This window comes from Coturnix japonica, chromosome 1 (genome assembly GCF_054131305.1).
Source record: "Coturnix japonica strain WE chromosome 1, WE-NBRP24, whole genome shotgun sequence".
In the NCBI taxonomy this organism is placed as follows: domain Eukaryota; kingdom Metazoa; phylum Chordata; class Aves; order Galliformes; family Phasianidae; genus Coturnix; species Coturnix japonica.
In genome coordinates this window covers 152507350-152534198 of record NC_140663.1, presented here as the reverse complement: position 1 = coordinate 152534198, position 26849 = coordinate 152507350, and the positions used below count along the sequence as shown (strand labels likewise).

The window sequence follows — 26849 nt, the reverse complement described above, 5'->3', positions numbered from 1 at the left end:
AGAAAACTAAGCTCTTCTCATGGGTACACCGATGAAAACAAACTGAGCTTGATTTCTCAGTATTCAGCAGCTTTGTGTCCCTCAGGTACAGTTAGGTGGACAGAATCAGTAATGTAAATGTTACGTTGTTGATTCCAGAGGAGAGATTCCCTGTTTACTTCTGTCAGTGTTTATTAATACTTTGCTTAAGAGAGAAGCAGGTCAGTGTTATGGAAGATAGCATTTAAAATATCAGAATAGTGTCTTCCAGTCTACTTAAGCCAAAGGAGTTTCCACTTTTCATGGCAGTTTTCTCTTGAAATAGCATAGCTACAAAGGTTCCCTTATGTGACCATAAAGCACCAAGCATGTCTGTCAGCACTCAATAAATTCAAATTAATAATTAGTCCTCAAAGGATTACATACTGCTTCCAAGATACCTCAGCATGTGGGCAGGAGAATGGTCTCCCCACAAAGAATGAGCAAGTTCTTTGCTTAATGGGACTGCTATAAATGAAGCTGTTTTCTCCTATGAAAGACTGGATTTATAACTTAATGTGTTCACCCAGAAGTCAAGTTTGCCCCCTCCCCCCAAAAGAAAGAAAGAAGAAAGAATAAAAAATTCCCCTATGCAGTGTTTGCAGCATATAGCAAAACTGGGAGTCACGTGGAATACAAACAGGCTTCATCTCTTCTCTCTTTCACCTATTATCACTTGAGTAAGGAGGACTACAAAGGCCTGAGTCAACTCTGACTCATCTTCTGGGTCCTGAGAAAGAGTTCACCCCCATCAGCGATCCACGCACATTGTACAGACACATGCTGCAGCTTGGGAAGGGCAGCTTCTTGGGGAGTTGCCTCACAATTGCTCAAGGAGTGACATGGATCCACCACCTCACTCCACTTGCTTAGCTCAGCCAACTCCCTGACTAGTCTTCCCTCTTCCCTTCTAGCTCTCCTGAGGCTAATTCATGCCCCCTTCCAGTCCTGGCAGGACTGATGGGATCACACATCATTACGGCACAGCTTGAATGACTCCAGATCCACCAATTTGGCCTAAGATGGATTAGAAACAAGATCATTTTCTACTTATCCATCCTCAGTCCACCATGCAAAAGACCTGACGTGAAAGACCGTGTCCCTGGGGTATTTATGTCTCTGTCACTGTGTGTTGAGTGTTTGTGTGAGTTAATGCGGATGAGTTTGACTGGACATCTCCAAAAACATGTATGCTTCAAACACATAAGGACATAGCATTAGTCTAGCCTAAAGCATACCTCTCCTTTCCAGCCAGTCTCAAGGCTTTCATTCCCCTTGGGGTAATGGGTTCCTCTTGACAGAGTGGTTACTGCAGCCAGAAAACATACACAGCATTTCCTCCTGAGCCTTAGGAGGCAGTGACATGGCTTGATAGAAACCATGCAGGATGGGCCACACAGGCCAACATGGAACCACAGAGACAGCTATGGCATGTGGCAGTCTGACTCCCATGTCTAGTCAGGTATTGACATCATGTGAGGGACATCACACATCACTCCCTGCATGTCAGAAATGTAACCTTCCCTACAGACAAGACAACCCTCTAGGATACTGTCAGGATCCGAACCCTTACCTTGCAGAAGCAGTCATCCCATCCTAAACTCTACAGAATCATAAAGTTTCACAACCAGATATCTGACTAGAAAATAACATGTAATCCAGTAATCATCTGTCAGGGCTACAAGGCTGCCAGAGCAAGTGCAGACCCTGCTAAAGCATGTTTGCTCGGTCAGTATCTTTGCGTGTTTCTCAGTTCATGTTTCCAAGTGTGGCCTCCGGCCAAATCCCATCTGAGTGCAAGGACGTGACTCAGAAAAGGTGTTTCCAAGAAGGAAGTTGAGCATATGCTACAAAGGATTTAGGGCATGTTCAAAAAGGTACCCTAGTCTTAGAGGCTGCAGGGAGCTGGAAGTGTGAGTGGTGTTATCTACCTCATGGGGTAGGTAGATCCAACAGGTTTTGGAGGCCCCCAAGGAAAAGGAGAACAGGCAAGATTTCTTCATGTCAAGTTCCTAGTTTCACAGAAAACACAGTCATTAAATTTTTGTTAGAATAACTTTGCATAAGCATTTGGGAATATCTTAGTCCTTTGATGAAGGTGGTACGTGGGACCAGAATAAAACTATTTATATCTAGTGGATGTAACCTAAGCCCATGGAGATAAAACTGAACTAGTCTTGACCCCATTAACAATTTTACTATGGCATTATGGTATTTGGGATAGCCTGAAGAAGCCATTGAAGAAGATGAGAGTGTAATTTGTTTTTAAGGCTCTGCTATGTTCAGGAGAGAGTATAAGATTCTGGCAGACTTGAACTTAACCTAAGAATTCACACGAGGCTGAGGCTGAGAAAATGTGCTCCTGCACTGGGAATGGGAATCTGCTTAGACAAAAAGACTGTGTGACAGCGCTTACCTCATCTTCCAGCCATGTTTGCAGAGAACCATTCTTCTTTGGTATTATAGCTTTTATTACAGCATCTCACCACCTGTGCTTATCTCAAACCTGCATTTCCCAGGTCAGATCAGATGTTCCTACAGTCTGCCTGCAATGTTCAAATGATCATAGAAAAAAGAAACATAAAATCATGGTTTGGTTTGGAAGGATCATTTAGTTCCAAACTCCCTGCTGTAGGCAGGGACACCTCCCTCTAGACCAGGTTGCTCACAGCCCCATCCAGCCTGGCTTTGAATGTTTCCAGGGAGGGGGGCAACCACAGCATCTCTGGGCAACCTGTTCCAGTGTCTCACCACCTTCACAGTAAAGAATTTCTTCCTAATGTTTTGTCTAAATCTACCCTCTTCCAGTTTAAAACTATTTCCCTTCATCCTGTCACTACCTGCCCTTATAAAAAGTCTCTCCCCAACTTTCCTGTAGGCCCTCTTCAGGTACTGGAAGGCCACTAGAAGGTCCCCCCTACAGCCTTCTCCAGGTTGAACAGCCCCATCTCACTCAGCCTGTCCTCATAGTGGAGGTGCCCTCTGATCATCTTTGTAGCCCTCCTCTGGACTCGCTCCAATAGTTCCATGTCTTTCTTATGTTGGGGGCCCCAGAACTGGATTGCAACAGCTCATTGGAGTATAGGAACAGGATACAATTAAAAAATAAACCAAGATTATTAGACATGTATTTTCAGGCATCTCCTGGAGCAACAACTAGGAGAAACAAACACACCTGAATTTGATGCTTTTGCCAAGTCTGGATTCACTCTTGAACTTCAAGTATTGTTATCCTCAGCAGGAGTTTGTTCTGCCAGCTCTACAAAATTAAGCAACATCATTAGAAATCAGAGAGTCTTGACCTAAACTGCAACCTTCCGCAAAGATACAGAACTACACCACCAAACCCTAATCTTATTAGTGAGATCTAGCATCTCCTTGCAATAATGAACCAGAGAAATATGAACGAGAGGAAGTCCTGCTGGCAATGGCACCACACAACAGCCCTGGCTGGGGTGAGGCTACCACAGCTTCAGTGTTTGGGAGAGCAGGTGTGTTCTGAGCTGTGTTAAGAATCAGGATGTTTGTCAAATCTCAACTGGAGGAATGCTCTGTGTATGGGGAGTGCCACAGAAGAAGTCACAAAGTTCAGTCACAAACCAAAAATAGACTGAAAGGCAAAGGGAAATTAAACAATTGAAGCTGGTGCAGCGTTAGGGTTCACTGCCTGCAGCCCTGGTGAAGAGTGATGTCAGGGCATACCAAGGCACAGAGGCAAGAACCATGTCACCTGGCTATCTACAACAGACTTACTCAGATACGAAGTAATCACTGTTACTTCTCTATTGAGTCAGTGAACGGGAATATGTGGCAAATTTTGAAAGTATTTCAGACAATATGTACCACTTATTGTTGCACTTTTGTGATGATTCTGGGAGATCTAGGGTGCCCAGATGTAGATGTCTATATTTCTTCAGAGGAATCTGGCCCAGAGAAACTCTGAATGAGAAAATGTTGATGTCACTCTTAAAATGTTCTTCTCTGTATCTTCCTTGTTCTTTATGGGCAAGGAGGATGTTTTTCCTGAATTCCAAGCTCTCCAGGTGTCCGCATCTCATGGAACCAAACTTCTGATGGAAGACTGAAAGCATCTATCTCACCATTCCTGGAGGTGTTCAAGAGCTGAATGGATGTGACACTGAAGGACATGGATTAGTCAGCATGGTGGGGATGGGCTGATGGTTGCACTAGATGGTCTTAGAGGTAACTATTCTATGATTCTATGATCTCAATAGCTCCATCACAGTGGGATAATCCAGACTGTCATGCTATCAAGCTTCTTTTTAAAGGTTTGCAATGCACATGGATAGCTGCTTGAGGGGGTCTTTTGGGGGAGAGTAGGGAGTAGAGAAGGGAGTCATGGGAGCAGATGGAAAAGGGAAAAGGAAAAGGGCAAGACAGAAGGAACTAGAGAAACAAGAGGGAGAGGAGGTGTTGTCACCTACCTCCTGCTCTTGGTCTGCTTCAAGAGATGCTTCACAGATGTTTTTGGCTCAGGCCATCTACCTCATCTCCATTACATAATGGGAAGGTTGCTGACAAGCAGCATATTTCACAGCGCTTTGTTCATGTCCGTGTTTACCACTCACCCTCTGCGACTCCTACAATCTCCCCAGGAGTCTTAGTCAGCAATCTAACAAAGTTCAGTGCAGCTGGAGAATAAAGCTGAAAGTTTTCCTTTGCTCCTTGCTGCTACTCCAAGTTTCTCATCCTGCCCCGTCTCAACTCTCTCCTCACCTGGTGTTTTCTCCCTGCTGACTCCTCAGCCAGCTTTGTTGCAATCCTTGAGAGCACCGGATGCTGTTTTAAAAACACACCCTCAGGACCTCATAGGTGTTTACTCCTTTCTGCTAAAAAGAAGATTTGTGGGGAATGACGTGTCCCTTGCACAGTTCAGAGGCAGGGCATTTCCCACATCATAAAAGAGTGGACTGAAGCCGCAGAACCTGAAACGTCATTTCAGAATGTTGTTGTTTGAGAGAGAATTTCTCATTGCTGTTAAAAATCCAAAAACACAAGGCTACTCAAAAAGCCAAAAATAAAATCCCCTGGCAATTTGTGTATGCTTCAAAATGTCGATGGCTTTTTAGAAACCCTTTTTAGACCTATGAGACTCTGTGCCAAACTAAGATTCAGCAGTAAAAACAAACAGATAGTGGAATAAACACTGTGATGACAAAAAAAAAAAAAAAAAAAAAAGGAGGAATTGTTGCAATAACATACTTTTCCGGGAAAATTAACCATAACAACAGTGCTGGTGAATCATTAGAGTTTTCTGAACCATAACAGCTCCTGCTTATAAACATGATTGTGAAATCTTACAGTATTATTATTTCCACAGTAGCACTGGCAGTAGCTCTTTAAAGGTTTTCTGGCTTAGAGAGAAATTTCTCATAAACACACTGAGATTTTTCTGTGCTTCTCAGCAAACTACACTGAATCAATGGCAATTATCTGGCCTAATCATTTACAAATCTTTAAAGGTCTTCTTCCAGTTTCATCACGTGCAAATACATACAAGCTATGAGGCTGCTCAGAAGAAAATAAAGAGTTAGTATGCTTGTAAGAAGAGGACAGACTCATAACTCAGATTGGTGCATGTGAAGAGGGAGAAACCTTTTCTTAATGCATTGCCTTCAGTTTCAAACAGTGTAGATCACATATAAGAGATTTTGGTTTAAAGGAGGATTTCAGCCTTTCCTCCAAAATCTCACCAAACCCTAGATGAAGTCAGTTTTATAGTCTGAAATCACAGAATCACCCAGGTTCCACTGTAACCCTTCTGGGGAACCACCAGAACCAGGTGGTGTTACCAAACTGTGGTTCCATGTCTACATTATGATGTAGGCATCGAAGCAGAGACACCGATGCTCATTTGGGGAACGAGGATGAGGTTCACCACTGTGTTTCAGCTGTGTTCACAAATTACACTATCTGAATATGGCACCTAACCTGCAGTGCAAATCCAGGCTGTGCCGGTGATTACCATCATGGAGCAGTAGCTTTCATGGATTAAATTGTGGTGATGTGAGAACCCCCAGCTCAGTTTTCACCTACACGCCCTGCTGCAGCTGGTGGTAGGCAGCATTCCTGCAGACAATTTCAGCAGAAAAGACTGGATAAAATGTGAAGGATTAACTGTTCTCACTTAGCCTTTGACGTATTCCCTCTGCATCACGGCTTTTGGCACATCCGTGCTTCTATGAGCAGTGGTGAAAAGTATTCTTCTAATGTGATATCCATTGGGAACTGTGCCTGTGATCACACTTAAACACATACACAATCACTGATTCAGAGTGATTTTCCCTGTAAACAGCAGCACAATTTCAGTGGATTCTTAAGAGCCACTTGCTCCTACAATACAGTGTTAACTCCAGAGTCATGCTGACCCTCGCTATGACTATCCAGTAGCTTACTGACCTGACTGGTGGAACTGATGGAAACCTGTAAGAGTATAACTAAGACACCATGATTCCTGTTAGTGGAGTCAAGACCCTTTAGTAAAATTAAATACATCGGAAGATGGAAGCGGATAAGTCCTTCTTACCCAATAAAGAGCAGATGGTGGTAGTGGTTTGGATGGTGACCTGGCCAATGAGGGATTGAGAAGGAATTTCTTCCAGTAGCTCTCAATGTTCCTGGAAAATGAATCTTGGGAAATTGTGGGCATGATGTCTCTACTGGAGGAAATACTACTTCCTTCAAGAGAAGACTCAGACCTACCTTCTGGAATAGTGTAAGCTTGCCCTGAAATTTGCCCAATTAGATTTCCTTGTCAAACATTTCTCTGGTTATGACAGACAAATGAGGAAAAAAGGTGGCTATCATACAGACAACAGCAGATGTGACATCCTCACATGACTTCCAGCAATCTGGAAAAGAACATATAGTAATAGTTTACATAGGTATGAGAAAATCTTAAAGGGATGGAAGAGTATTGACTAAATGCCTTGCATGCCCGCCACAAGAATCAGATAACTGGCATATCTATCTGGTATTTCAAGGAAGCTAGACAAGGTTCTGAATGTATAATTGCCCTACCATTGACAATGACTGTATGAATGTTCTGTTCATGGCATACATGGTCACAGAGTCACAGATGCAGTCATCCAGGCACAGGGATGTGTCCACACATGAGCTGGATTCAGAAGAGATGGAATGTGTAGCAGTGTCCATTTGTGTAGATGAAAATAACATGGATATGCTTGTCAGCCTATAGAAGCACGGATGAGAGACGGTTGTCTCTCTGAGTTGACTGCAAAGGGGCCTACTGAACTAGATTAGATTATACAGTGACTGTTCAAAAGCTAAGGCCTTACAAATTGTATCCTATACATGAATGACTACATGGATAAGGAAAATATGAAAATGGTCTCTTCAACACAGCTGATAATGATATAATAAAATCCAGAGGATGAAAGCAGAAGCAAAGCAGATTCAGACTAAGAGTGAGGAGCATTTTTTAACCACTGAGATAATTAACCATTGGAAACACTTACCCAGGGTTGTGGTTGATTCTTCCATCACTGACAGTTTCCAAACTGAGACTGGACTGCTTTTCGGAAAGAGATATTCTTTGCTCCAAGCAAGAGTGGAAGCAGGAAATTCTTTTGCAGAGGCCCAGTAGAGTTTAGGCTAGAAGTTACTGAAAAATAGGTAGAACAGGCCTGGAGGCTCAAAAAGAAGTATTTGTATTACAGAAATATGCTTACTTTGCATACACTGTCGTTATTGCAAAGATGAAATGCTTGGAATCATCTCTCTTGTACATTCACCAAATGCTTGGACCCCAACTCCAAGCAGAGTTCAGTTTCCTTTGGGGCTTGTGTCAGCATATTGCTGAAACGATATTATCTTGAGCTTCAGTTTCTAAAGGTAGCTTAAATGATCAGAGAATCATAGAATCGTTTGATTTGGAAGAGAGATTTAAAGGTCTAGTCTAGCTCCCCTGCAATGAACAGGGACACCCACAGTGTCTGCTCAGAGCCCCATTCAGCCTGATCCTGAATGTCTCCAGAAAAAGGGCATTCACCACCTCTCTGGGCAACCTGTTCCAGTGTCTCACCATTCTTACTGTATATAAGGAAGAGGTTTTCTACATTGTAAATCTCCCCTCTTTTAGTTTGATACCATTTCCCTTCATCCTATCACAACAGACTGTGCTAAAGAGTCTGTCATGTTCCTCTTACTGCCCCCCTTTAGATACTGAAAGGCTGCTCTCAGGTCTTCCTTCTGTTCTCCAGACTGAACAGCCCCATCTCTCTCAGCCTGTCCTCATAGAGGAGGTGCTCCATTCCTTGGATCATTTTTGTGACCCCCCTCTGGATGCACTCCAACAGCTCCATGTCTCTCTTGTACTGAGGACTCCACATCTGGACACAGTACTCCAGGTGAGGTCTCACCAATGCAGAGCAGAGGGGCAGGATCACCTCCCTCACCCTGCTGGCCACATTGCTTTTGAAGCAGCCCAGGATACTACCCTCTCTCTGTCTTGTGATTACTGCAGGGGTTGTCACATCCCAGGTGCACTTAGCATTGAAAAACCTCATGAGGTTCATCCGGGTCTACTGCTTGAGCCTGTTTAGATCTCTCTGAATGGCATCCCATCCCTCGGGTGTGTGAGCTGCACCACACAGCTTGGTGTCATCAGCAAACTTGCTGAGTGTGCACTCAATCCCACTGTTGATGTCACTGATGAAGTTACTAAAGAGCACTGGTTCCAGTACAGACCCCTGAGGGGCACCACTTGTCACTGATCTCTACCTGGACACTGAGACATTGTTATTCATCTCAAACACAAACACAGTTTCACTTCAGTTGCATAATGATGATCTTATGAACATGCTTTGCAATTACTTCCATGCATAACAGAGGAACTTACTGATATCTGATGGCTCAGGCTGAATGTGTTCTTTGACTTCCCATATTGCAGCAGGAATCTAGAGAGATCTATAGTGCGAATGTATTCAGAACTGTTCTGCTTCTTTAATGCATTGATATTTTTGTGTTTTCTTGTAGCTCATTAACAAAACCAAAGAATTCATAAGAAGAATGTAGTCAGCAAAAGGTAATATCATCCCCCCTGCTGTTTTTAAACCCCATTATTTCCAGATGTGTGCTGAAAAGGAATTGTAAAGAAATAAGTAATTGTCAATTTGAGAATTATTTTAGCTGGTACTTGTAAGGGAAGAGGATAATCAAAAACCTTAGAGCAAAAGAGCAAAACAATTCAGACAAAAGCTCAAATCCTTGTTCTAGTTATTTATTGAAAGGTAGTTCCTCACAGTTGCAGTTAATCTCACAGCTAAATCAGTAACTGCTGTTACTGATAGGCATTAGTTCATTCTGAGACTTCCACTGTTAGGTAACGTTCAACTCACTTCAGGATCTGCATCCTAATTTGAGATTTCAGCTGACACCTGAATTAATAACACAAAATAAAGTTTATTAGTAGAGATACTTTAGCTGTGATGATTTGAAAACGCAGATCTATGCAGTTCATAAAAAGTGGTTACATTTTTGTTAAGCCAGTTTCCTTTTTGAAAGACCTATTTCATTCAAAATTCCTTCTTTTGGTATGAAATTGAATGAGGTTTAATTTCCCTTAGACTAATCACCTTGTGCACTGTAACAGCTGAATTCGGCTCATACTTTATTGTATCATCTCTGCATATATCATCATAAGTTGTAATCATCTACACACACAAGAAAACCAGAGTTATGTTTATGCATGTTCCCCTGCTGCTATGGTATATATAAAATAAGAAGAGGTGAACCTACAGGCACCTCAGATATTCTGCTGTTTGTAAAGCAAGGAGTGCCTGAAAGCTCAGAGCCCATTTAGTTGGGATCTACAAATTACCCTACACTTCACTAAACAGAGTGCTGCTATTCCAAGAAGTGTCAGAAAAATCCTTTGTTTTTAAAGGAAATAAACCAAAGCAGCTATATCAATAAGTGGAGTTAATTGTTAAAGCCAAATAACATCAGAGAGCTTAAAGAATGACAGATACCCCAGGAAGGGAGGCTTTGCCTTGCTTGAGTGGACACACACTGTAAACAGTAAGACATCAAAGAGTGATTTAATGCTAAGATCTCTGGGCTTCTTTACCAAGTTCTCTGTTTATATTACTTTTCATATAAGCAGACTCATCTGAGCATTTCCAGTATCGCAGCTAAGATCCAGCCCCCGAAAACAACTAAACATGTAGGTCACTTTATGCTGCAAGATTCACTGACCTGGATCAGCGGAATGAGAGGACACATTCAATTTATTCTCTCAGAAACCAAGCCACATCTTGTCAGCACAGAGAGGCTCTAGACTATAGAATCATAGAATCACAGAATCACCAAGGTTGGAAAAGATTTCCCAGATCATCCAATCCAATCTCCTATCACCAATATTCCCCCACTAAACCATGTCCTTCAGTACAACATCTACATGGTTCTCAAACACTTAGCTGCCTCCCTGGGCAGCCTGTTCCAATACTTCACCACTCCTTCAGAGACAAATTTTTTTCTAATGTCAAACTTGAACCTCCCCTGGTGCAACTTGAGGCCATTCCCTCTTGTGCTATCTCTGTTACCTGGGAGAAGAGGCTGACCCCCCCCCCCCCCCCCCCCCCACAGCCTCCATTCAGGCAGCTGTAGAGAGTGATAAGGTCTCTCCTGGGTCCCCTCTTCTCCACACTAAACAATCCCAGTTCCCAAACTTCTCATAAGATCTGTATAGTTGTATGTAGGTAGCAAATTCAAGCTTGTCCCACTTTTTCCCATGTATTTGTATTCCGGTGTCACAACAAATATAGTCAAATCTTAGTTCGTTTATGGGAATTATTCTACAGGCAACTTTTCTCCTGCTGGGAATGATGCATCAGAACAAAGCAACTGGAAAAACTGAAACCTCAGGCACAGAGGATTGGTCAAGGATTAGTCAAGGATTGGTGCTACAGTCAGGACAAGTGTTTAGTCACCCTGACACAGCCCACTGAGCCCTTGACCAATAAGTTCCAGCCTTTCTTGTTGTCCTCACTAAGGAGTACAAATATATATGAGAAATTCAAGTTCTCCTGTGGAAGATGTCTGAGTCAAGCGCTTGCCACATGGCTGTCACACCCACTGGTGTTTACTCAATTAACAACTCTTCAGTATATTGCGTGGATTACAGAAATGCTGTAGCTTTAGATGGGTTGGAAAAAGCATCATATTGCTCTAAAGTAATGGACTGTAATCCTTCCAGCGGACACAGTGGTCTCATGATCGATCCCTTCATACTGTAGGTTTGTGGTCTTTGCCCACAGAAATATTTCTGACGGAATATGTGATGATCCTTGGCCAGGTCTATATAATAATTTTCTTTCCCATCAGAAAGTTTGACTAGTAAGGGATTTACTTTCTATGTGAAATAACCATTCTGGTTTCCTTCTTTCTCCTAAGCTTGAGAAAATCTATCAGGGTTTGATTGCACATATTTTGAGAAAATTACCTCACTTGCCAATTTAAGAAGCTTTTTTTATTTTAAATCTGAAAGCTTAGACACATGAAGGGCATGAAGTTGCATCCTTTTAGAAGATCTGGAAAGAAGACTTAGATTTGTTTGGACTTCTGGAAATTTCATCCCACTCTTTTCCATGCACACCAGGATTCATGAACGATGTTGCAACCAATGCAGATATTACTTACAGGAAAACTGGAAAATCCCCAAGCTTCTCCCCTCATTCATGACCATTATTCTGTGATGGCAACAAATTCAAGAGGCTACTGAAGTAATTTAACATTGAAAAAACACAATCTGCATTCCTAGTATCTGTATATGTATGTATGTATGCATGTATGCATGTGTGTACCTATCTACCTATGTATTACACATATTCTGTAATATCATATCACCACAGGTTTATTTATTTTATTACGCTAAGTACACCCAAATAAAAAAGCAAGAAGGACGTAGGAGAAGGAAGTATTGATATCTCTTCTGAAATGAAGCAAAGAAAGATTGACTGCTTTTTTTCCAAGCCATCTCTGAGAACTATCTTACTTAGATGCCTCAGTGACTGCGATGCTTAAACTCGAAAGAGGAATGAGTTTCTGAGCATGTAATGAGTCAGCTCCCACCTTCTTGTCCTACTGGTAGAGACAGGTAGTAAAGGATCATAGCAAAGGATAACATCACTTGCCAAAACAAGAATAAAGAAATGAATACTGATTTATATGTCTTTAGCCAAAAAAAACAACAACAATAAAACAAACAAATCAAACTAAACAAAACAACTTCATATTTCTGTGACTGCTGAGCCTTTGAGTTCAACAGAGAGAGGAGAATTAAAAGCAAGTTGAGTGATCTGTCTCAGGTATGCTATCAGAAAAGTGTCATGTACATGGGCTATGAGCTCTTTTGAACAGTTACCAACCTGTGAACAATTTTCAGCAAGAGTCCTCCAGCCCTACAGAGGGGCTGGCAAAACAGGAGGTGATTAGAAGGCAGAGTACAGAGAGATCTGAAATGCCAGTTGCCAGCTGCCTCATTAGCAATGAGGGTCAATGAAGATGATGAGGTGATCAGAACGTATCTCATAAAAGGAGGGACTGAGCTGTGACTGCTCAGCCTGAGGAAGGGATGGTTCAAGGGGATCTTATCCTTGTGGATGAATACCTAATGGCAGGATTGAAGTATAGGCTCTTTTCAGTAATATCCAGTGACAGGACAAGAGATTATGAGTACCAACTGAAATACAGGAAATTCCCATGGATAATATTATTATTTTTTTTAACTATGAAAGTGGTTGGACTCTGGTACAAGTTGCTCAATGAGGTCATGGTGTTTCCAGCCTTGGAGGTATTTAGAACCCAAGTGGACATGGCCTTGGGCAACCTGCTGTACGTGGCTCTGAGCAGGGGTGCATGCCAGCCTCAGCTGTTCTGTGATCCCGTGAAGTGGAGCCAGTGCTCAGCTTGTTCCCCCTGCGCTATACAGACAGGAGAGTCTTCCTTCCCTCAAGTCAGAAGGTCACAACACCCATGGGAGTGTCTACCAAGGGGCCTCATCCTTCTCCACCACTGCAGAGCAAATGCACAGCCACATTTCCTGGCTGTCTGTAATGTGGTTTCCCCAGCAATAGTGTTGGTTAAGGGGAAAGGAGAGGGAAATGTGGCCTCCCATCCCTCTTGTTGTGTTTTGAATGCAAAAGCATGCCCCAGGATGCTCTGAGAAATGCAGCAGCAATGACATAGCTTCACTCCTTACAGCACTGCCATGCTGCCTTTTATTAGCTCCAATGAAACACAGTGTAAATAAGACAGAAACAAGAAGGATCAGCACCCAGCTAGTTAATGATGTTTTGAGTGCAATGAAAACTCATCAAAAAGACGTGGGAGTATAAGAGGAAGGAACTGCCCTTTCAGAGATGTTATAAATGGCCTTACATGCATACAAGTGTCTGTGCACTTTAGAGTGGTAAAAAGCAACCCGTTAGAAACAACTGCTCATCGACGTGGGCGTGATGCAAAAAAATGTCTCGCTCAGATTTCCTAAAAGGCTGCTTCAACACAATTTGCTGGCTTTCCTGCTTTGCAATTTTCCATTCTACATCTTGTTAGCTAAGGGGGATTAATGAGAACAGCCTGTAGCCAGCTACACTGCCTTTCTGGCAGAGTTTTGTGAGGAAGCTGTAGAGATCAGTAAAGAGAGCTGAAAGCATGGGTGGCCACGAGCTGCCTTATTTTTCCCTGTTTGTGTAAAGGAAGCAAAAAGTACAGCAGCCAGCCCTGTTGGACAGGGGAGATATTTCACTAGAAATAACAGATGGTTTCAGGCTCATATCTTTCTTGCAGAAAACAGTGCTCAGGTGTCTTGAAAAACTGATGATTCAAACTAAATTGTTTCTTTATCTTTGGTACACTGAGGTAAAGTTCAAAGCATAGAAAGAGAAAGCTTGGGCCTTGTTTGTTTGTTTGTGTTATTACATGTACCCCTTATTTTGGAGGACAGTGGATAACAGAAAGTTCAAGGTCTCTGATAGAGACTTTGGTTTGGCTGCAAGCTTCCAGGAGCATGGCAGTGACTGCTGGCTGGGGAAGAATTGCTCCTTGCATTTAGGAAAGATTACTCTGAGTGAAGCCCAAACAGCCATATTGTTAGAAAGGACTTCCTTGGATGCTTCATCTCTGGAGGTTTTCAGGATCAGGCTGGATGGGGCCCTGGGCAACCTGGTCTCACACAGAATCACAGAATCACAGAATGACAGAATGAGCTGGGTTGGAAGGGACCTCAAGGATCACGTAGTTCCAACCCCCCTGCCTGGCAGGGCCACCAAACATACGCCCTTACTAGATCAGGTTGCCCAGGGCCCTGTCCAACCTGGACAGTGTCTCCTACTGGATCTGAACACTGGTGGCCCTGGCTGTGTCAGGGGGATTGGAACTTGAAGATGCTTGGGGTCCCTTCCAAGCCAAGCCATTCTATGATTCTATGATTCCTATTTTAGGCAGTGTGCGTCAGTGCACAGCCCATGTGAATGATGAGTATGTGAATTGCTATCAGGAGCACAAGGCCAAGCCCAAGAGAATGAAGTCTGTCCTTGCTGACTTGTCACACATTTTGGGATAGTCAGGAGCAGGTGCATGTTACAGTGGCACTCGGAATGGTCATTTTGCCACCCACGATCTTAACGTCTGTCTGGTGACATGTCCTTATGCCCTTCTGGTAATGGAGGTGGTGATGCACCCCAGGAAGACCTCGCAGTGGTGGTCCAGCCCTGTCTGTTCTCCATCCCTTCCAACCACATGGGGCAGCTCTTGTCACCTCATTAGTCATCATACAGAGCAGAGGGTGGAAAACCAAAATAACTCGTTTCATGTGATTGCTACTATCATTTAGGTAAGGCCCAGTGTTCAAACCCAAGGCAGACCCAGAGATCACAGCATCCAGTGGGAGAAGGATGGAAGGAGAGGGCAGCTTGTGAGGTACACCCCCCTTTTCCTCATCTTCCTTGGGGTTTTGCACACTGAAAGCCTTGCTTTCATTCATGGCATACTGCACAGATGTAGCAGTGAGGAGAAAAGCAGCCCTCTGGCATTTCCTGCTGATGGCTAACATCAGATGACTTGCAGTCACCCCTCCTTCTGCTCTCAGCCCTTGTGGATACTTACTCATGCTGCCTGTTCCCTGAGCTTACTCCATAGGCATAACTGGAGTGGTTTGCAGATGGAGACACTGGGAAACAGCAAGAACCTCTTCCCCAGCACTATCAACCCTGCCAGATCTCTAAGATTTGGTGATAACATCACTGCCTGCCTTGTCTGCCTGTTCCTAGATGTAGTTTTCCTTCCTATCAATCTAATAGTCACCACATGTAACTCATACAGCTTGTTGAGAGTTATATTGATTTTTTTTTTTCAATAATTGAAAAATATAATTGATTTGATTCATGGATTTATTTGATAGGGCTTTGCAAGGGTCTGTCCTAAATCACATCCATTCAGTACCTTTATTAATAAAATAGATAAGAGATCAGAAAGAATGTGTTAACTTTGGAGACTTAAGTGATGGCAAATGTTTTGAAGGAAAGAGTTAAAACCCAAAATAACCTTAAAAAAACTGGTCTTAAACTAAAAATCCAAATAGTATTCAGCAGGTACAGAAGGTAGCACACTCAGGCTGAGATAATCACCTTTATGACAACATGGTCATATAGCTTCCCTGACTATAGAAGGGAAAATGAGTTAACAGCAGTTCTAACGAAGAAATAAAGATAACACTGGATTACTAGCTGACCATGAGTCAAAAAGATTATGCTGCTCCTGCAAAAAAAAATAAAAGAAAATCTGGCATCATACTGATATAGCCTGAGGGGAATATACCTAGCAAAGTGCATTAAATAATCCTTTAGAAGCTCCCTGACAAAGCATCATCTGGAATACCTGGGCATTATATTTTCAGAAATCCCGGAAAAGAACTAAGTGGAATAGACTAAATAGTCTTAAAATACTGCTGAGAAAAAGATATCATCACTCTATTCTCCTCCTGCATTTGGAGAAGAAAGGAGATGCTCAAAACCAGCTCTGCAAAAAATGTGATGAATTGTGAGTGGGAGATCTGGGGAGGCCCAGGAGCATGTGCTGCTGGAGATCTTTAAGAACAGGTCAGGCATGCATCTGTCCGTGAGAAATGATTCTGAGAAGGAGGGTCCTGCTGTGAGCTAAGTAGCCTTCTTCGTGCCTTGAGGCCCCTCCCAGCAATCCAGCTTGCTTCCTGCCCAGACGTCAACCTACATCCTCTGCTATTACCCCTATCCTGCTGGTCTGACCTCAGCCCAGGCTCACCCATCCGCTCGCAGGAGCACATTTGTCAGCTTCCAGTGGATCACTGACAACCATCTTTATTTCTGTCTCTTATTTTTTCCCACCTCCTTTTCCCCATTGCCTTTTTCCCTTCCTTTCCCCCAGATTTTTCCCTCTTCCCACTCACCGAGATCCTTCATCCTGCCCCAGGCCCTGACACCAGCCTTGTCCCTCTCTGCTGGCTGATCAGCCTGGAGATGGTGAATGTCACTGTTCATGGTAGTGCTCACACCAAGGAGATGGATGAAAAATCTCTGCTACCAGGTCTCTGTGTTGTTGCTCCAGAGTTTGTCTGGAGCAAACTCTTCGGCAGGGTCTACTGTGATAGAACAAAGGAAAATGGTTTCAAAAAGAGGGAAGATTTAGATTGGAGATCAAGAAGAAATTTTTTTTATGATAACAGTGGCGAGGCACTGGAACATATTGGCCAGAGAGGTGGTGGATGCTCCATCCCTGGAGACACTCACAATCAGGCTGGATGGGGACCTAAGCACCAGATCTAGCTGTGCATGTCTCTGCTCATTGCAGGGAACTCGGACCAGATGGCTTTTAAAGGTCCCTTCAAACTCAAGCCATTCTGTGGTTCTGTGGTTCTATGATTCTGTGAATCTCTGGTCTGCTGACCTGGGTATTCACCACTGATGGGTTTACACTTGCTAAAGGGTTGGTTGTTATTTTTCCCATCTTCTGATGACATTCTTTTGCTTGTTTTTGAAGAGGGTTTTGCTTTGAGCTTGATGACCAGGCAAGACAGACTGAATGATTTAACCCAATCTCATTATTATTTGTCTCATCTTTTATGACTTTTCTTTGCTTTCATTCTTAAGCTTTTCACATGTGCCTCCAGCTCAGCCCAAACCCAAATGACTTCAATTCTGAGAAGTGTTTTTGAGCACACAGTGCCTAAGGAGTGGGTTTAAAATTAAGCCAAATGAGCGAACATGTCCATAAAAGGAGTTCTCAGTGGGCCAAGGCTGTGTGTAGAACTGCAAATCCACTCTGGGATTTTGATTCCAGTAACAAACTCAGCTGAGATTTGCTCTCGCAGTTTACTCTATCCTCCAAAAGAATCCTATGGAGAGCATGATGCAGCAGTAACCATAGCAGCCAGCACACGAAGAGTCCATTAAGTGATTGCAGTCCTGTCTCAAAGTGAATTAACAGGCTGCAGGCGAACTTTTGCACCTCCAAAAATGTCTCTTGAGACAAATATGTTGTTGTGTGCAATGGAACAAGAAAATGCCAATGGGTTGCTCTGATTTGCCGCTGCATTGTTATCCTTAATTATGTCTGTGCTGATTTTTGAAAAGCATCGCACACGCTTTTCCTTTTTCCTGTCAGGTGGTTTTTGTTTGTATGTGTGTTTTGTTAAAAGGATGAGACAGAGTACCCCAGTCGATAACTAGTGAAATGTGCTTCAGGCCTCTCTGCACCTCACCACAATTGGATTGTCAACCATCCCAAGAGAGATGCCATTATCTGTGTGGGCGTGGAGAGTGATCTATCACTATTAATCATTTATATTAGAGTCGCAGGTAGTGCTTCAAACTTATCACCACCTCATCACAATGGCTGTTTTTCACACATGGGATGTTGAAGGTCTTCTTGTATACTGAGTACAGAAGGAGTATATAAATGGAGTTGGAAGGTAGAAGGAGGATTATAACATTACAGGACTTTAGAAATATATAAGCATATCTTTGAAATCAGCCTTGCTTTCCTCAGTGAGCAGTACCTAATAGCTATGAGAAGCCAAGTAGGTTTTCCCACTCTCCTCATTCCTCTGTTACACCCTCAGTGGTTTTTCCTTTACTTGGAGAGGGTCATTTCAGTTCAGACCTGTGGGGGAAACCAAATTTGCCATGAAAATGATGCTTCTCCCCCCATCTTGTAAGGCTGAGGCCAGTTTGGAAGCAAGGAAGTTGGTTGCCCTTCTGTAGCTTGGGTGGCCTTGGGAATGCTCTGCTGTATAGAGTCCTAGAATGGCTTGGGTTGGAAAGGACCTTAAAGACCATCTAGTTTTAGCCCCTCTGACTCGGGCAGGGTTGCCACTCATTAGATCAGGCTTGGATCCTAACTCAGATATCAAAAGCAATGTGCATGACAACATTGATCTATCTCCACTGCTCATGTTGAGACCCTGGAAGCACAAGAAAACACTCTCTTTTCAGTATCCTCTCAACAGCACAGCTCCTTAGGTAACCCCCTTAGACAGAGGGGTGGCTGTCCTTCCAGAATGTGTCAGGGAGGAACTTGGTCTTGCACACAAACTCCTCATGCAGACCTTGCATGATTTCTTCCATTTATCTCAGTACCTCAAATGAAAAGCGCAACCACAAATACTGACATCTTGTCCCACTGAGGATGTTTTTGGGCTTGCAAAAGCAGAAGTCCCAGGTTAAAATATCAGAGTGGCTTTTTAACTTCACCTTGATGCTCTTCCATAAAGTCATTTACAGTCTTTGAACCCCTCCACACTTTGACAAGCATAAAAGCCACATGAAGAGTCATTAAAAACTTCCTATGAAGGAAGGCAATGAGAAAGTTATACCGTTTGGGAAAAAAAAGAACAAACAAACAAACAAAGTCCTCCAGCCTTCCAGAGAATTCGAGTTGAGCTTGACCTCTGTGAGGTATCATTCAGTTCCTGTTTGCTACCAAAGTACAATGAGGTTTATAGTCTGGCCCCACCTTTTAGTGTCTGGGTCTAAAAATACAGCAATGAACTTGTGACACAAAGGTCGTATCCCCCAGAGAAGCACAATTCAGATTTAGCTGCAAAGCACAAATTCACCACTGTATGAGGCAGAATGAATTCTAAGTAGGTGGATGGAGGGTTTTTTTGTTCCTTTCTCCGTCTTTCTATTTTTAGGTTGCCAGACTTGGTAGGATTACATTAGGATTAGGCCTGACTTACGCAGCTGTTTGTTTTAAACGATCGTGACTATAACCATTTTAAGGCTGTTGTCACCATGGTTACCCTGATGCTGTTCTCTGAGATGTCTGAGCCAAGACACAGCTGAGAGGGAGCAGGGGGCTACCTTGGTGGGAAAATGCATGGATGTATAATGCATAAAGCTGCTTCTTTCCTTAAAAGAGCTGAAACTCCCATAAACGAAAAAAGGATGTGAAAGCTTGCATTTAGCCTATGCTCACATGCCACCATGTTGACAACCTATTGAAGCTGTGAAGGGTCTGGAGCAAAAGCCTTATGGGGAGCAGCTGAGGGAACTGGGATTGTTTAGTTTGGGGAAGAGGAGGCTCAGGGGAGACCTCATTGTTCTCTACAACTGCTTGAAAGGAGGTTGTTGTGGGGTGGGGTTTGGCCTCCTCTCCCAGGTTATAGCAATAAGACAAGAGGTAGTGGCCTCAAGTTGTGCTCAGGGAGGTGCAGATTGGATATTAGGAAAAGTCAGTGGTGAGGCAGTGGCACATGCTGCCCAGGGAGGTGATGGATTCACCATCCATGGAGAACTGTGTGCATGTGGCACTGAAGGACATGGTGAATGGGCATGGTGGGAATGGGCTGATGGTTGGACTAGCGATCTTTTCCAACCCTAATGATTCTATGTTTCTATGATTCTGATGGTCCTCAGACAGCTCTTTAAATAAGGAAAATCTTAGGTGATGGTGAGGGAAGTGGGGGTGATGGACAAATGACATTCGGGGAATCAAATCAAGGCCTTCACTTCAATACCACCTGAAAACTTACTTTTAAACATAATGCTGCTTATTACTGTGCTTTCATTTCTTCTGTGAAACCTACCACTCATGTCTGGTGGGAGTTAGACCAGACGCATTCTCTGTTTCTCAGCAACAGGCTGGTTAACGCTGACATTTGCTCATCTCTGTCTCACTTGTTTCATCTTCATTTTCCAAAGTTTGTTGATGTATTCTTTTCCTGTTTGTTGTTGTTGTAGTTTTTGAAGAATTTCATCTTCCCATTCACCTTAAGTTCTTTTTTTTCCTTGTTATTCCTTATGCGGTTATATCATTAGTGATTAATAGCTGGATGTAATTTGCGGATTATATGGCATCTTTCAGAAAGTAGGGTTGTTTATTAGTTACACTTGTCCAAGAATCAGAGTCTCTTTCAAATCTCATCTCACTCCATGAGTCCCCTGGGAGGTGTCTGAGTATGAGCCCTCCATTTGTGTACACAAGAGCAGCTCTACATCACAGAATCACATTATAGCCTGGGTTGGAAGGGACCTCAAGGATCCTGGATCTTCAGCTCCCCCCAGTACAGGTGGGACCACCAACCTCCACATTTAATACTAGATGTAGTAGTAGGCTGTCCAGGGCCCCTGCCTGGCCTTGAACACCTCCATGGACGGTGCATCCACAACCATTCTGGGCAGCTTGTTCCAGCACCTCACCACTCTCATAGTAAAGAACTTCCCCCTGACATCCAACCTATATCTTCCCTTCTTCAACTTAAAGACAGTCAAACCTCCTAAAAAGACATCTTGGATTGTCCCCCAGACCATTGCACAAGAAGCTGTAGGAGAAAACATTTACAACTAGGAGACACAAAGACTGCTGCACAAGGAAGGGATCATTACTCTGCCCACTCTGCCTCTTGCCAACCAGAAGATTCCTGCAGTAGACATCTTACTGTAGGTCCAATCTGCAACCCTGCTCAGTTCTGGAAGATCCCTGGGTATGATAAAAATGGAGTGCCTGGCATATGGCAGTAGAGATGGTATGGCTGGATAACAAAAATTATGGCTGGATAGCAAAGAGGTTGCACAGTATGGTTGGTTAGCAAAAAGAGTATAAGAATTAGAGGAGCCAAGAGAAACAGCAATGTGCCTGTAGGGATTTTTGCATGGTGCTGATTTGCAATACACCTGGTGTTAGCCACTGCAGGTGCAAAATGCTCCCATTGTGTTCACACAGCTTAGTGAGGAGAAAGTTATAGGTCTGAACAAAAGTGTACCAAAGCCAGCATGTGTGTGAGACATATGTGAATATCAGAGGTGTTTATTTCCAGTCACTTATATGTGTAAAAAAACAGCTTATTCCCAGAGATAATTTCTCAGAACAGCCCAGACTCCTTTCCAGCCAATGTGGGTAATGCAGTACTTTAAAGCAGATGATGGTCTCACGTGCTTCAGTATATTCCAGAAGCAGTGTGAAGGGCACAGTCTAAGTGACAACTATTTCAGTGTTCAGATACATCACACAGGCCACAGGAACCTTTTCAGTCACTGGTTAAACAAAGATCCTCTCTGTTCCAGAAGGCTCATGAAGACATCTAAATAGTTTGAGCCAGCATGAGCCAGCAGTGTGCACTTGCAGCCTGGAATGCCAGCTCTATCGCAGTCTGCATCAAAAGAGGGTTGGTCAGCAGGGCAAGGGAGGGGATTGTCTGTAGTACTGCATCCAGACCTGGGGCCCCCAGCATAGGAGGCATGCAGAGATGCTGGTGTGGCTCCAGAGAAGGGCTGTGAAGATGATCAGAGGGCTGGAGAACCTCTTCTGAAGAAAGGCTGAGGGAGCTTGTTCAGTCTGGAGAAGAGAAGGCTCTGGGGAGACCTCATTGTGGCTTTCTAGTACTTGAGAGCAGCTTATAAGCAGGAAAGGGAGCAACTTTTTGTATGGGCTGATAGTGATAGGACAAAGGGCTTTAAACTAAAAGAGGAGAGATGTAGGTTAGATGTTAGGAAGAACTCTTTACTCAGAGGGCAGTGAGACACTGGTACAGGCTGCCTAGAGAAGCTGTGGGTGCCCCATCTCTGGAGGCATTCAAGGCCAGGTTGGATGGGGCTCTGGGCAGCCTGAGCTGCTGGCTGGCAATTCTGCCCACAGCAGGGAGATTGGAACTAGATGATCTTCAAGGTCCATTAAATCCAAGTCATTCTATGATTCTGTGATTCGATGATTTCATCCATGTTAGCTTCCACCAACCTACCAGTACTTTGTGATTCCTATTAGCAAAGCTGAGGGTGAGAAGAATGCCAACTGGAGAAGGGCAAACGTGGCCTTAGAATATGGGCAGCTACTTTCTGGGACTGGTGCTATGAAAACCTGATGAGGAGCACGGGGCAGGTACTGAGGATGAAGTTGGCCTTTGGTATGATTAAACTGGGTATACTCAGCAGTGGTACTGCTGTAACACGACTCTCAAATATTTGCCTGCATACAAACCTAAAGTTGTTTCTCTGCCTTGAAACACCATGTACCCTTTACATTAGCTTTCTTGTATACCTTTGCAGAACTGTAGCCCAGAAGGCCAGCCATATCCTGGGTTGCATCAATAGTAGTGTGACCAGCAGCAGGTCAAGGTGATTCTGCCCTTCTATTCTGCTCTCATGAGACCCCACCTGCAGAAGGCTCCTAGGAGATCTTATAGTGACCTTCCAGTACCTGAAAAGGGCTTACCGGAAAGCTGAGGAGGAACTTTTTATAAGGGCAGGTAGTGACAGGATGAGGGGAAATGGTTTTAAATTGGATTTAGACAAAATATTAGGAAGAAATTCTTGACTGTGGAGATGATGAGACACTGGAACAGGTTGCCCAGTGAGGCTGTGGATGCCCCTCCCTGGAAGCATTCAGGGCCAGGCTGGATGGGGCTGTGAGCAACCTGGTCTGGAGGGAGGTGTCCCTGCCTATAGCAGGGTGTTGGAACTACATGATCTGAAGAGTCTCTTTCAACCTAAACCATTCTATGGTTCTATGATTCTACAAACTTGTGGTTTATAGAACAAGATTTGAATTGTTGAGCGTACGTTGATTTTGCTCTTCTACTTCAGCCTTGCCATTCTTCCTCACAGAAACCCCAAAGGCTGTTTAAAACAAAAAATCTAACCCTCTGTAAAATGTGGTCTGCAAAGGGAGTGCAAAAGCGACAGGATTTGCTTGCAAATAGAATCCCAATCCAAAAATTCAGTAGATGTTGTATTTTTCTATAGAGAGGTCCAGCAGCATGTTTGAACAGCTGCTGCTGTTACACTTTTGCCAAGTAAGTTTAAAAAAGCCACCTTCTAACTGCCATTTTCACAAATATAAAAGATTTACTTCAGTGCTAACCTGAAATCTTCTTGTGGCTACCTTGAGAGTTACTTTCAAAGTATTCAAAACCTTTGAGCAGCATTTGCAGTCATTCTGCTTGTCATGGGTTTATACCTTTCCTTTTCATTTTTTTTCCTTGCATGTTTATCCTGAGGTAATACAGATTGTAAATATGGTAGTGATGTATGGTCTGCATTTCCATGTGTATATATCCAAGAATTTTGTTTCAGAATTGTTTTTGTTTCTTGGTTTGTTTCTTGAAGCTCACATCAAATAAATATTTCATTTATTAGATTTTTTTGTTGTCATTCTTTAGAATTTACTGTGAAATTACACATTTCAGAACTACAGATGTAAACGAAGAATATCTGCCGCAAAACTGGGCACAGGGTGAGCTTAATTCCATGTAACTGAACAGCACCAGATGGACTTGGTACATACTCATGGTTAAGAAAGATCTGTTCAGGAGTATCTTACCAAAGACATGTCCTTTGTGTGCTATGGGCAGAAAGGGCTTAATTCCGCAGTACAGGAAGCGTGAGGGCCTTAACACTGGCAGTGGAGACAGAGGGTGCAAGAAGACATGCCCCTAGGCTTTCTTCCATTGTGTCACTCAAGCCATTCCCTTAGGGAGCAAAGTTTATTCTTACATTTTCTGAATGCTAATAACATTGCACTTTCTGTTTGCCTTCAGACTCTTCCATTACCAGTTGCAGTGCCAGAGTATAGGGCAGGGACCCGGTGGGAGGAAGTGAGGCTACAGCTGGAGGCATTAGAAAGCATATTGCTTTAGCACTTTGATGCTGAATAAGATAAGTTATGGCATCTTTGGTTTGATTCCAAATTACAATGGAGAAGGCAGCCTGTCTTCATGTAGCAAAGATTTTTCTTTTGACTCCATCCTGAGTAAACATCAAGTAAACATTTTTTTCCAGGTATATCTATAGTCTATTGATTTCCTTCCAGAGGAAAATAACACAAATGCAGAAGAAGAACAGCACACCTAAGCAGAGTTTGAGATTTTTTTAACTCTGCATACTCCATGAGTGAGAAGGTTGCTCCATGTGATCCAGCACAGATCTTTTTTCATCATCTTATAGCTGCTTTGGAGACTGGCATTTTATTTCATGTGTTTACCTGCTGTTAAAGAGTTCAAGCAGCCTGAACACGGGTCAGGTAGCATTCAGACACGACAGGGCTCTTTCTGTGCTCTGGCAATCATCTACATATGCTTTGAACAAATGGTATGCACAGTCTCCTTCAGTTTCACATCAGATGTGGAACTGCATTCATAGTGTGTGCTGACAGCTATCGGTCCTCTCTGGAGGGGCTGAGATGTTTTGCTCATCCTCCTGTGTGGAAAATGGAATGAGCAGGAGAATAAAGGGCTGGAAGGCATTTCTGAGAACATATAGTCAATGTGGTTTAGATCGGAATCAGAGGAGAAACTTATTTTGGCAGCAAATATCCCACTTACTTTATAAATAGCTGTTTAGATTGCAAAATAGTCTTCATAAGTAATACTGCTGATTTGGCCTTGGTGAGAGACAAAACGTGATATTCAGAATGGAAGAGAATAAAATAAATGTTCCCTTGATGGAGTTGACATGACCTTGGCCCCAGATGGCATTTTCTGCTTTAGGACCCACCAAACTAGCTTACCATGTGGTCAAGATTACATTAAAGATTTCTACAGTCCCAGTGTGTACAGTAAGACGTTCCCCCCTCCAAGGGAAGTAGCTCATCCTTTGGAGGTGTTTGTATCATTATTACCATGGCAACTAGAAAAGATGAAAGTCTGAACCCGAAAAAAGAACTGTCAGCTGAGCTACGGATGGGCAGTCAGATTGTAAAACCATGCACAGACTGTTAAAGGAAATGACTGTTATGCATTAAACAAACCCAGTCAAGTTCCTGGTGCTGTAGTCTAAAAATAACACCGCATCTTCATTAAGTGCAATGGCTTTTATAAACCCCTGTTAAGGCAGATATCAAGAATGGGGAATACTCACACTGTCTGGGATGAGGCTTATTCATCCTGACTCCAGAGAAACCTGTCCTATAGCACAGACTGCTTCCAAAGAAGACCTTTTGTGGGAAGCTGGTGTCCTTCCCACCAGCTTTTGACATGGGTTTTATGAAACTTGGCTTCGAACAGCTATGACACTCAACTTGGCAGAGCTGAGCTGTAAAAGTGAGACTTCAAACAGATCCTAAAATCTGAACCCATGGGAGATTTCAGACCTGGATACAGTATTTTGGATCTGACTCCAGTAGAATTGGTTGAAACTCTGTTTTCTAATTTGGTTTGGAAGAAACCCTTTAGTCAGCCAGGATAACGGTGTCATCTCACATGGACAGTATATATGCCATGCTACCTAAACTGGAAAAAAAATTAGTAGAATTCTGCAGAAATTATTTTCAGGAGAAGGAATAAATCTATAGTTTCCACTGATTAGAACAGGCACTTGGTTATTAAAAAGTAGCTAGAAAAGTTACAAATTTCCCATACAAATATTCCATTAAGGCATGATTTGGCCTTACATTTGAACTGTAAGTCCTGGTCTAAAATTAAACTCACTCTGGCTCAAAATGATGCCTCCCCACTTGTTCCCAGCTTCCACTGTAAATGAGTCTGGCAGAAGTAGTAACATGAAGTTAGTTCTCAAATCCAGTTGCAAACCCAAGCACAGAAAAAATTCACCTCTTTCACCATCATATTTGAAGTAAGAGGATTTGTTTGAATTGCTGTGAAATATTGTTTCGTCTCATAAATGGAAGGCTGTGTAGAACAGGCCCTTTTATTATTAAACAGAATAAATTCAGTAAGACTCTTTCAGGTCTTCCCCCTTACTTATTTATCATAGGCTAATAGGGAGCATTCTTTCCCCTTGGTGAATTTAGGGATTAGATAAATAGAGCTCAATGCCATGAAGTCAGATGAGGACTCGCTCGTTAAACATTAACAAGCACCCAGCATTTTCAAGCGTCTGCTCATCGATATCTTTGTGGCAGGGTGCAGGGCTTGTTTTTGCATGTTTTTAGTGCACTGTGTTGAGTAAACACGACTGTGTGTGATTACTGGGATAAGACTCATCTAGCTCTATGGGAGACAGGCTTCCTTGCTAGCAAAAGCAGGCTGTTGTTGTCGTGTCTCACCACCTCTCACAGCCTTCCTAGTACCTTGCTTCTGTGTGCTTATAGCCTGTCTGAATCAGCTGATTGTTTGCTTCAGAACTCAGAAGTGCAGGTTCTCTCTCACTCTGTTGGCAGATGACAGCTTTTTAATGGAGTAAAGGCAGCAAGGAGCCCTAGTAAATCCAAGGTTCATTAGGGAACTCTGTAGGGAAGAAATAGAAGATAGGCACTCCTGTGGCTGCAGCTGCCTCCAGATCACTAATATTTTTCCCATGATGGAAGGAAAAGTGGAAGGAAGAACAGAAAGATCCAAAGAACAGTGAGATTAACCACACTTT

General features: G+C 43.1%; 2 long non-coding RNA genes across 3 annotated transcripts in view; both read right to left on the bottom strand.

Moving 5' to 3' along the window:
• The window catches only part of LOC107308120 (uncharacterized), a 36892-nt gene extending 33560 nt beyond the window's left edge, over nt 1-3332 (bottom strand). Inside the window, exons 1-2 of one of the 2 annotated variants that reach the window (XR_014948674.1) lie at nt 3194-3332; nt 2435-2564 (exon numbers count right to left, since the gene is read on the bottom strand). This is a non-coding gene — a long non-coding RNA (uncharacterized LOC107308120). Of the gene's footprint in view, nt 1-2434; nt 2568-3193 lie in introns of those variants that run through there. The other variant, XR_014948660.1, reaches the window with a different exon arrangement.
• A 3092-nt stretch (nt 3333-6424) lies between these two features.
• The window catches only part of LOC107308242 (uncharacterized), a 60389-nt gene continuing 39964 nt past the window's right edge, over nt 6425-26849 (bottom strand). The window contains exons 5-6 of the long non-coding RNA XR_001552705.3: nt 7518-7663; nt 6425-6890 (exon numbers count right to left, since the gene is read on the bottom strand). This is a non-coding gene — a long non-coding RNA (uncharacterized LOC107308242). The remainder of the gene's footprint in view (nt 6891-7517; nt 7664-26849) is intronic.